Below are 12,474 nucleotides of genomic sequence, written 5' to 3'. Positions count from 1 at the left end.
GGTGAATTCTCTGAATGACTTCTCTTGAACATATTGGCAACACTGAGATGGATTTGTAGTGTTAACCCCAAAATATGGATGGTATGGAGGACCAATGATGATACGACCAGTGAACAGAATAACCCAACCCGACTCAATCATGGTGATGGAGTGAAAGTGTCATGTTCAAGAGCGACTTGCTACCAATAAAATTCTTCAAGTTTTCTTACCTTTTTCCCTAGTCATTGCTGACCAGTACCTCTTTATTTTTGTCAAGATGGAGGAGGATAACATATGCTTGTTCTATAATTTTCCCTTCGGGCAAACCTGTTGCTATGTTTTAGCGAGCCTAGTGATAGTGAAACTCGTTCCTGTCTGGGTGGACAAGTTTGTCGCTATTGTTTTAACAAGTTTAATGACAAGGATAACTCCATCCTTTTCATGTTTAGAGAGTTTGGAAAGGGACAAAAAAGAAACTCCAGTAGTTCTTCTTCATAGCATAATCCCTTAAGTCTGAAAAAGATTAAAATAATACAAAAGGGATGAGTTTTCGATAACTTTAGCGAGCTGAAAAGACAAGCGCTCGATCTTTTTTCGTAAGATAATCCCTCAGGTCCAAAAAAGTTTAAAATATGCAGGAGGGATGGCATTTCTGATCACTTTAGCAAGCTAGAGATGCCAATAGCTCAACAATATTTTCATAGTTAGTGAGTCTGAAAAGAGTTCAAAGGGGACTCGCCTTTTGAGGAACGAGTGGCGTTTAGGGTAGCAACTGGTTCCAAGTAATCTTGGAACTTCTGGAAACATGGTGATGTGAATAGGGTGGCTAAGAAGACCACTCATCGCAGTTGTTCCTCAAAATGGTAAATAATCAAGTGGAAGCATATGATTCGCCAAACGGATGGAGGTGATGGAGGAAACACAACCAAGGTTCAAAAGGCTGATATAATTTCGATCACAAGGGTTATTCACCAAAGGTGGGTTCATTTTTTAACGAGCTTGAACTCTGGGGGAACATATGCTCATTTCAGTGTGGGTTCATTTTTTAGCGACGAGCTCGAACCTTGTGGAATGTATGCTCGTGAGAGTCAAATATGTCCTTTATTGGTAGGTTCATTTTTAGTGAGCTTGAACTCTATGATAACATACGCTCAGTTTCCTTTTTATGTAAGCTAGGAATGACCAAACTACAAAGCTAAAGACACTAAAAAGCTAAGGAACTACTGAGGTTAGGTAGGATGGTTTCATCAACAAACAAAAACTTCCTTTGCTTTGTCCAAAGCACAAATAATGGTGAATTGTGGATCAGACCAATCACCTAACCTAAGAAGTTAAAAAACTAAAAAGCTAAAAAAAGCTAAAAAGCTAAAAAATGAAATTGGTCATTTTTTGCTAGCATAAAAAGGTTTGCATGCCCCCAGGCATCGAGAAAAGGAGAGTCTCTAGTAACCATGTGGGAACCACTGTAGTTAAGAAGGATGGTTTTATCAACTTGTTTAGACAAAACATTTCCGTGGGTTTGTCTGCCAATTAGACAAAGGTGAGTGGTGTGTTAAACCAATCACTTAACTTACAGGGAAATTCATATGGTAGGATGGTTTCCTCCATAGAATAGACAAAACACTTCCTTGGCTTCATCCACAGTGTAGACAAAAGTGAATGGCATTTCAGACCAATCACATAACCTATAGGGAAACCTATTTTTTCGGCTGGGTTCGTCCACCAAATAGACAAGGGTGCATGACCCCTAAGCTTTGTTTCATTCATCAGAATACTCGTGGTAGTTAGGTGGATGAAATGAAGGTTGAAGAGACACTCTTGACTCAAAAATAACATTTAGGGATGGTTATTGACTTGGCACTATGCTTGAACCGGGAAATGAAAGCTGGTCAATGAGCTGGACAAATTTTCCTTCATGCGGGAAACACATCACTCGAAAGAGTGTGGAAATAATAGCTTCCATGCTATAAACATAGTCATGTCCAAGGAGTAGATTGTAATCTAATGGCCCTTGGACCACCATCACGTTCAAGTGAATGGTTTTCCTTCTCAAAGTTATCGGCAACTTAGGAAGGATCCCTAACGGTCGAGTGGCTCCTTTGTTAAAGCCTGAATTTTTTTTAGTAATAGGCATAAGTGATGGTAGAGCAAACACTTTCCAAGCAGTTGAGGAAGGGATACTGACTGAAACCCCTTCATATATGATAGTGCCAGGCATGATCATTTTGTAAACTTGTACTATGATTCAGAATGGTACATTAGAGGGAAGGTGGGATCTTGCTAGTTGATTCCAATTGAAGGAAGTGATTAGACTGCTTGGTGGGGGTACTGAATAAACGGCTGAATGAACCCCTTGAGTAGCAGGAACTAGGGGATTTTCTTCTTGTTGTGAAGGAATGGGCGAATTATCCCCATGTTCATCAGACTTTGAAGTGACGAAAAGAATTTGAACAATATTGTTCTCACTCTCTTTGGGAATGGTATCATCTGAAGGTGGACCTTCTGAAGGAAAAACTGGGTCGATTGCCATCTTGACCTATTGAACTTGGTTCGATATGGACCCAAAAGACTCACTTTCAACGATGGGTGTTTCGACTGAAGGTTGAGTCATGTCAGTTAGATTTTCAACTAGTAAAGGACTTGGGGAGAGCTTGATATATCCAGGCAGAAGTCGCTGCAGTGAAGCAGGACGGTTATCCAAGACTCTTTTGGCTTTATCCAAAAAGGGACAATGGTGAAGAGAATGATTACCTTCACATAACCTACATGGAAATCTGACCTTTCCTTTCTACCCATTGACTTCACTATTACTAGTTGATGGTGTGTTGTCAACATGATCGCCAGAGGTTGATGACACCAGATGGTGCAAATGGGGAGACCATTCTCTCAAGATCTGAGGGATGCATGGACATTCTTGATGAAGGTGGTCCCCTTTGCAAATTATGCATGGAGATCTAGGTTTGGAAAGTTCGGTGTGCGGATTTTCACCAGATGCTGCATGGTTGCCCCCTTGCTTAACTGACTTCTTTTTCTTCTCCTTCCCTTTCTTCTTCTTCTCAGTCACCTGGTTAGTAACATCACTATTTTCACCAAGAAAAGAGGAAGAAGGGGAGGGAGAAACAAATGAAGAAGAAGGTGAAGGGTCAAGTTCAGTATCAACTGGATGTTGATTTGATTGCTGAGGAATCACATTATTTTGAACCAAAGAGCTTGAGAATAGCATACTCGCAGGCCAATAGTAAGTCCCAGAAGGGACAAAGTGGCCATATGAGTTGCACCAATATTTCCCCAAGATGTAAAAGGATTAGGAATCCCCTCTAAATGGATTCCTTGATTAGTGGACTTCATTATCTCAACCTAAGACCAACAAAGGAACAGGGATGTTATTCCGAATTTAAATAAATTTTAATGACACTTTGGCACGACTTTGCTTTTTCAATTTTTAACAGTTGAGAAAAAGCTAAAGATGACTCTAGTCCCCTTCGATTTTTAATGAGCCTGAAGTGACAAGTGCTCAAATGGACCTTTTCTTTTAAGGAGTCGAAAAGGAAGGAAAGTGACTACTCTGGAGATCTAGACAGAGGGATTACCAAACCAATTGCAAAACTGCAAAATGCACCTTGGTGATAAATTGAAGAGAAATTACCAAGGACTTATGTACGGCAGTCAATCTTCCCGAATACTGTGTTCAGTGCATTGCGATCGATAGGGCGGTAGACATGGCTTCCTATGCATAAAGGATATAAGCCTATTGTGGTCTCCCAATATATACTCGATGGTATGGGGAGCACAAGTTCGTGCTAGCACTTGTCATATCAAAGAGGAGGAATCACTCAACCTTCAATGAAAACGAAAGTTACTAGATTTTACGACACTGGAACACGTCTCTAGCCTAGACCTCTAGATGTGTTGTGTTAGGTTCCAATGCATTGTTAAATTCATTGAAATTTATTTTAGAGTTGATCTTTCTTAGAAGTTTTCCTTTCAATGGTTCACCACGTGATGTATATGTAAAATTCCTAAATATGCAATCTAAAATGATAAACAATCATTGTTTATTTTTTAGCAATGAAAATCCTAGCTACTAAGGAAAGAAGATTACGATTCTTTCAAACAGAGAGCAAACAACACACACTAAATGCACTTTTCCTAAATCATTTTTCGCACATAGTCTAAATGAAAATGAAAATGCATGTATTTGTATTCGTTCCCTTAATGTGAGAAATGTCAAAAAGGAAAACTAAGTATAGATCTGAAATATTTTCTTCAAAGCGACATTTCAACAATTTCTTTTTCAAAATGAAAGGAAGACTTAAATGACATTTTTCAATTTCTAATAGAAATGCTTTCGACACTTCAAAATATCAACAAATCAAATCAAATACATGACAAAAATCTCAACCGACTATCCAAGGAAGGAAGACTCAATGACACTTCACTTTTTGATACAAAACGACAATTATGACACTCTTTTGCATCAAAATGACAGTTCGATTTTATCAACTTTTCGACAACAGATTGCAAATGATGGACAAATACATAAAAACACTTGCTAATCCTAATCAATGGAGGCTAAACTATGTAAAGCAAGGAGGCTTCAACAATGAGGAACTGTTCATAAGCAGCAAAACAATTGAACAAAGCTAAAAACAAGAACAAAAAACCCAAATTTGAATGAGAGAAATAGGACTACTCAGTCATGGCACCTGTGCTTCACAGAAACAGGGATGCATCTCACCTGCTCCACTCAGAAAGTGTGACGCATACTGGCTTCCAGTGACAGATAGTGCAATGGGCCAGAGAGCACAACTGAGGTCAGTTTTCTCTCAAATTTGCAGCTGAATTCAGTGAGTTAAGCTAAGCTATTATGGACAGTAAAGAAAAAAGTACAGGGGTATAATATTGGGAGGTTATTCAGCTACGAACAGGGCATCTAAAATGCTTGTAAGTCAGATGTTCAAATCATAAACTAAACCGGAGATTGACTGAAGTAGCATTCATCTACTTTGCAATTGCAAAGCAAGAGTAGTTCGAAGGCTATCTGGCTAACTTTAGGCTCCATCTATAGTTTATAAAACAAAAAATCAATAGCAAACAAATAAAATATTCACTCCCAAGTGGAGTCGCCATTCTGTTTTTGGGAAAGCTAGTGTCTTTTTGATCTGCTAATCCCACTAGGATTGGCATCTATCCTAGAAACAAATAATCAAAGCAATTTGTGATTTCCTTTATGTATGATAGATAAGAGAGAAGCAAAGGGACCAATCTGGATCTTTCGCTTGACTCCTTACTTGATTTCTCTCTCCCTTGATAGAGCTTGCACCTCTTCTCCTACTTATCCTGCCCGATGAATACCTGTAGAGACAAAGTAACAAAACACCATTAAAGCATCTCAATATATTATATCATAAACAATGTAGAATCATAAATACATTGATCATACAATGGCATTCACAAATAACAACATTCACAAATACACGATTGTATGGAGGAAAACTCAAAGAACTTTATTAATAATAGAAGGGAGAATTACAACCCAGTTGTCTGATCCAGCATCATCCTCCCAGCATCAAAGCCCTCTTCACCTCATGAAAAGAAATATCACTCAACAATACAATGCTTTTTCTCAAAGATAAACTATCAGAACTTCCTTACAAATTACAAAATTCCAGCCTCTAGATCTCTCAGTTGAGGGTTCCATTTATAGATGTTTGCAAGGGTGTGAGTCATCTCCGGGTTTTTTACTAGTGTCATTCCACTTGTTGTTCTTGGTTCCACTTGGAGATTTCTTGGATCTCTTACTCATCCCTAGGAAAATTCAAAGAGGCAAGTGTCACAGGAGAAGTTTCTGGAAGATTCCATGAGCATCCACTTAGCAAACTGTCTTAGACATTTGTCCATCCTCGCTCATCGCACCCTACAGAAGGCCTCTTCAGTATGCATCGCACCTAGCTAGTGTAGAAGCAGGGAAAATTTTAAGAACCACCCTAAATTTATATGTATATTAAATGGGCTAATCCCCATGATACATAGGAAAAATGGGAGGCGATTTTATCAATAGTATAATATGTATATATAATTTTTTTGGCAAATCTCTCACAAGATTATATTATCTTGTATAGTGATGGAGAATCTTTCATTTAATTATAAAATCTTGTAAGATCTTGGCAAATCTTTTACTGAATAATAAAACATTGTGAAGTCTTGGCGAATGTTTTGTTAAAGTATGAAACCATATATGATAATAAGAAAACATATTCATTAAACTGTAATATACTAACATACATGTTTGGAAAAAAGAAACATAATTTTCTCTTCCTACAAACAATGTTCCAAGTTTCAGTGGTCGTGTTTGTCAAGGTTCTTACAATACACTCTTTCATATCCTTATATTAGTTTTGATAATATTCCACAACAAAGTTCTTGTAGGTGTTGATATTGACAATGAGTTCTGTCAAGGTAGGAGAGATTAATCTTTTCTCTACAACTTTTGTCAAGCTACCACCTTTTTCAAGTTATCAAATTTCTTTCTTATTCCATAGACTCCAACTACGAGATAAAAAAAACACATCAAATTTGTTTACCCCAACATGCCAACAAGTAGCAAGCCCCAACTATATTATACAATAAAGTATTAGGTATCCCAAAGGCTTGAAGGGGATCTAATTGAAAGAAGCGACCATTGTGAGAATCCTTCCAATCAATATATGAATATATAAATGTAGATTTATTATTATTTTAACTCGAAATCATCAATTAAATAATAAAATTTAATTATGTCTCTCCCAATCTAAATTGCTTATTAGCATAATTCACTACCCTCATAGGTATCGCATTTTTTAACAACATTGTAACATGTAGATTAATTTCCCTTTTGGTGAACAATCTCCACCTTTTAGGAAAATATGGTGCAGTGGCTCCAACCCCTACAAAGCATTAAGACAAACTAAGAATAGCACAAAAGATGAAAGGTTGTACAAACCAGCTTATTTTTCAAACAACTAATCCAACATCAGTACCTAAACTTTTTCATGAAGATATCATATTGAGAATGTTTGAAAAATGGTGAGAAATCTTGTGCAAGGGTGATGCCTAAAGAGTGATAAGGCTTCATTGTTTTGAATTTTGTTTTGTTAAATTAGAAAAAGTTAAAAACCAATATTAATGGAGACATTGGTATTGTTTACTAAATTTTGTGAAGTGACTAAATGCAGCTTTAACCATTCACCTTAAGATGTTTTTACAATATAATTTCCTAAGTTTATTTAATATCTTCATTATCATAAAAACCAACCTATATCCATCTTAACTCCACATCTACCACTCTTAGGGGGATGAAATCTATTTATCCCTCTGAGCACTTGGTAGACCCAGAATTAAGATGGATCTAAGATGATAGGATTTCCACTTTAAATAGTGTATGCTCACATGAATACCATGGTATTACCATGGGTCAATACCATGGGTTATCATAAACCTGGAGCTTAAAAATTACTATTAGTAATTTATAAAAATTAATAAAATTAATAATTGATTTTTATTTTATTTTTTATTTTAACCAAGATAAAATGTTTAACATACATTAAAATACAACATCCATTTTTACTCTTGATCCACCAAGCCCCGAGATGGATCAAATATTTTTTCACTCTATGCTAGTTTGCATATCACGATATTTGATCCCGCTCGCGGCTTAGTAGATCCAGAGTAAACATGGATCTATGCTAGTTTAATTCCCCCGTGTAAATAGGCTACATTCCACGTGAATATCATGGGTCAATACGATGTGCCATTTTTATTTTTATTAATTCTAATATTAGGGTTAATAATGTTTTTTTGCATGGTATTAATAATAATCTAGCTCATGGTATTTGGCCCATAGTATTTTTCCCATAGGGTTCACCTAAATATAATGCATTTTTTGAGTGTTCGTAAATATTAAGTGACTTATGGAGTAAATATAAAAAAAATGTTTTATTTGTTTACCATACCTCTCGTTTATTTATATTATTATTAATTTACCATACCTCTTTTACAAATATGGTACTTGGCCCATAGGATTCACTTAAATAAAACCTCTTTTTTGAGCCTTCATAAATTGAAAGAGGGTTATGGACTACATATAAAAAGAGGTTTTATTTATTTACCATACGTCTAGTTTATTTATATTTTTATTTGTTTACACCCTTGCATGTATATAAGGTGACTTATGGAGTAAATATGAAAAAATGTTTTATTTATTTACGATACCTCTCATTTATTTATATTTTTATTAATTTACCATACCTCTTTTATAAATATGGTAGTTGGCCTATAGGATTCACTTAAATAAAACCTATTCTTGAAAATTACGACGAATGGAAAGCTGTAACTCCTAATTTCAAGGGCTAAATTTACCTTTTTTACCCTCTCCCTTAAAACAAGGTGGGTTATTTGAGGTGATTTGTAAAAATGTACTATGATACAAAATATTCGCCCACTAAAAATTTAAAACCCCTTAATTTCGCCAAAGGGCGAACATTCACCCATAAAATTTTCCATGTGTAGAAGTCAGTATGCATCGCACCTTGACAGTGAGGCAGTTAGTATGGTCCAGTTTTGGCCAGTTCTGAGTGGTTTTTCAGGTGGAACTTTTGGGGAATGATGTATTCAGTTGACTATGATCCTTTAGGGTATGAAACAACACTTTTAGGGGTTAAAAAGCCCTTGGTTTATTGACATATAAGATTGGGGTTGCAGTGCCCAAATATGTCTATAACACTGACCTAAAGAGTTTAGTTTGTGTGGGAGAGACAGGTGTCAAAGAAGTTGCTGCTTACCTTCTAGATCACAAAATTTTTGTAAAGGTGGCTCCAACTGTGCTTGTTAAGATTTCACATCCAATTTTTAATATTAACAATGAGATGACCATAAACAAAAGACCAAAAAGTAAACAAGTAAAATTGCTTCATTTCAGCAGTTTGTTATACATAATTGTGATGCCAGTGACCATGGGACATCCAACTTCTCTGTTGTTGTTGTACATAGGATATGAATTTTAGATATAAGGATATTAAATACTGATAGACATGCTGGAAACATCCTTGTAAAAAGGTTGGAAAGAGATTTTGGCAGATATCCTCAAATGAGTGATGTTGTTGAATTATACCTATAGACCACGGTCTCTGCCTTCTAAAAACGCTAGAGGATCCTTTCTTTCAGTGGCTTCATTGGCCTCAAGATTCTATGCCATTTTCAGAGGATGATTTAGAGTATATAAATAGGCTTGATGCAAATAAAGATGCAAATATGCTGAGATTGAAGTTTCCCATGCTAAGGGAGTCATCTTTAAGGATTCTTATATTGTGCACCACATTCTTAAAAATTGTTGCCACTGTTGGTCTTTGCCTTGTAGAAATTGGTGAAATGATGAGTCCATAGTTTCATGGTGTAGAAGAGGAAGTGAGTGAGCTGGAACTAATTTGTATGTAGGCTAAATTTGAGGTAGATCAAAAAATGTCTACCACTAGTTGTGAATTGGTTACTAATTTCTCAGAAGCCTTCCCTAAGAAGGAACATGCAAAAAATCAGTTTGAGTATGATATGGAGTATGAGGAAGATTTTCACCATGTTGCTTAGTCTCTAAATTATGTGGAGAATGGGTTGAACTTTGGCAGGATGCATGATCCTCAGAAATCAAGTAGGTATAATACCCTACCTAAAATACCTGAAGTGACTGGACTTCCGTGCTTTCTCTCTCAATCTACATTCCTAGGTCATTACCAGGAAAGAAATGATTTCCAGCATCATTCGGCTTTGAATCGGTCATTTCATGGTGTTGTTTCCAAAGATTTTTTTGTAAATTATCCTTCATCACCAAGACTTTTACATGGAGGTACTAGAATGTCTTTTCCATATAATTTCTCCTCCCCAAAAACCACCAGAGGGTGCCCACTCTCGAAATTGGAAGAGATTCCTTATTTAGGAGGGGAAGAACTATAGGAAGAGATTTCCGAGAGAAAACAAGAAATCCATGGTTTGAAGCAACAAGGTCCATCTCACGAATAGTTTCAGATTCCTTACTTACGAGCAGATCCTCCCCAAAAAACACCATAGGGTGCCCACTCTCGAAATTGGAAGAGATTCCTTGTTTCGGAGGGGAAGAACTTTAGGAAGAGCTTTCCAAGAGCAAGCAAGAAATCCATGGTTTGAAGCAACAAGGTCCATCACATGGATAGTTTGAGATTCCTTATTTAGGAGGGCAATAGCTACAGTAAGAGCTTTCCGAGAGAAAGAGAGAAATTCATGTTTTGAAACAACAAGGCCCATCGCATGGGCAGTTTATATCACCCAGGAGTATTTGCTTCCCTCAGCAAAATCAACACTATCCAAGCTATAAAGGAGCATGGAAAGAGCATTCAGGGCAAGTTGTTTCGATTTTAATGAACATGAAATGGCTATGGTGGCTCCAAAAGAATAAACTTTTCAGACTTGAGTGAGGGGAATTGGACCTTGTCCATTAAAATTTTCCAGGAACTTCTACCCAAAGAAGTCACATCAAGAAGAACCAAGACCAGAAACCACAGGCAGAGACTCAGAACTTCATGCCAGTTTTGAGGACTGGTCTTCTGAAAAAGGTTTTGAAGGCTGCTTGGTGCATGCCAGTTTTGGGGATTAGTCTTTTGAAAAGGGTTTTGAAAGCTGCTTGGTGCATGCTTGATTTTAATTGTAATATATTGTATAATACTTGTATAGACTTATGAAGAGAACTTGGAAGTGGTTGAGCCAATTTATTTTGTGGCCTACTACTGTAATGCATTTTCCATATATATAAATGAGGCTTATTGATCAACATCTTATCTAGATACTTCTTCGCAACATTATACAAGTCCATGTGACCTCCATAGGATAGATAACTCATAGAATCATCTATGAAAGTCCTCAGAATGTGACAACAATTAGGAACCATGGTAGAAAATGGTCCACGGGTCAACTGGTCATTGATTATTGTTTAGAAAATTCAATATTTTTCCCAATTAAAATCCCTAAGCATACCTTGCCCTCATATCTGGGTTAATTGATCATCGATGCCGGTTCAGAAAATTCAATAATTTTCCATTAAAAACCCCAAACATCATTCCCCTTCTAGCTGAATGGGAAATAGTGAAAAAATCACAAAACAATAATTCTTTGTTCATTACATATATTTCATTCATAGTTTCAAACCATGTATTAATGAGTTTGTAATTAATGAAACCACATTCTATCATCAGTGAGGTGAGAGCAATTAACTGTTACCTAGATCTCCATTTGGGTAGCTAGTTTTTTCACTGACCTAACAAGGTAGAGTATTCTTGTACACATAATTCGAACCCGAAACTTGGCACATCCACTTGTTTTTTAAAGTAGTGTCTGAGATTTCAGCGAGCACTCCACTAAATACCCCTATTCCTCCCCTCTCGTTTACTACCTGGCACCTTCCAACATTTGGTGGTCTATAGGTTTGGTTAAGAATCCATGATCATTATGGATGCTTCGCAGATCAAAAAAATGTTCTGCAGGTTTGGTTAAGAATCCATGATCATTATGGATGCTTAGCGGATCAAAAAAAATGTTGACACTAAATACGACAACTTAAAAAACACTTATTTTTGGGGGGAGATTCATGAGGAAAAGTTTGATCATTTTTAAATAACCCACAAAGAAATATAAAATCTAGTATTTTTCATTGTTTTCTCTTTCATATTGAATTGGAATGTAACTATTTTAAGAATAAATGGATTTAGATGATTATTTAATGATGTGACTTTTTGGAAAAATAGCTTCATTTTGTTGCATTATTTTGTTATAAATTGGATAAGAAATGATATATTATATTATTATATTATAAAATAATTTATTTGGATATATCATACAATGTTATAGGTTCAAATTCAGATTGGCCTAGTAGGTATATCACCATAAATTTTAAATATTAGACTATCTTTCTTTTAGGAATAAATGGATTTTATATAGCAATTTGGTTTCTAGCTTAACAATAACTTTAAATTATATTATTGTTATTAGTTAATTAATTAGGTAAAGTTTTTAAGGATTGACTTAAATGTATAAGTTTGAAAGGATTAAGTTAATTTTGCAACTTGTATTTTTTTTAAGTTAATTCTAAATGCGTCAACCCATTTTTTATTTGTATTTTTCATTGGAGTGGAAAGTGTTTGTCGAGAATTTGTCTTCTTTCATTTTAAATACTACAAACTAAAATAAGTTATCACTTGGTCTCATTGAGATCCACTTACTATGTTCAATATCAAATTTGGTCTTGGAGTGAATGAAGTTATATTCACGTGGCTCTTTTCCCAATGCCTTGAGTTTACTCAATATCAAATATGGCCTTGGAGTGAATGAAGTTCTATTCACATGGCTCTTTTCCCAACGCCTTGAGTTTACATACTGACATATGACCCTAGGTTCAAATTCATGGCACCAAGAGGTTAGAGTATGTGTTTACATTATATA

General features: G+C 35.9%; 1 pseudogene; it reads left to right on the top strand.

The window, feature by feature from the left end:
- The first annotated feature begins 8,336 nt into the window (after positions 1–8,336).
- LOC149156526 (phosphatidylinositol 4-kinase gamma 6 pseudogene) lies at positions 8,337–9,597 on the top strand (annotated as a pseudogene).
- The last annotated feature ends 2,877 nt before the right edge of the window (positions 9,598–12,474 follow it).

Source organism: Pinus tabuliformis, chromosome 9 (assembly GCF_031772625.1).
Source record: "Pinus tabuliformis cultivar Carrire ecotype Pingquan chromosome 9, CPIR1, whole genome shotgun sequence".
Classification (NCBI taxonomy): Eukaryota; Viridiplantae; Streptophyta; class Pinopsida; order Pinales; family Pinaceae; genus Pinus; species Pinus tabuliformis.
Note: the sequence above shows the minus strand (reverse complement) of the source record. Positions and strands in the feature narration are given on the sequence as shown.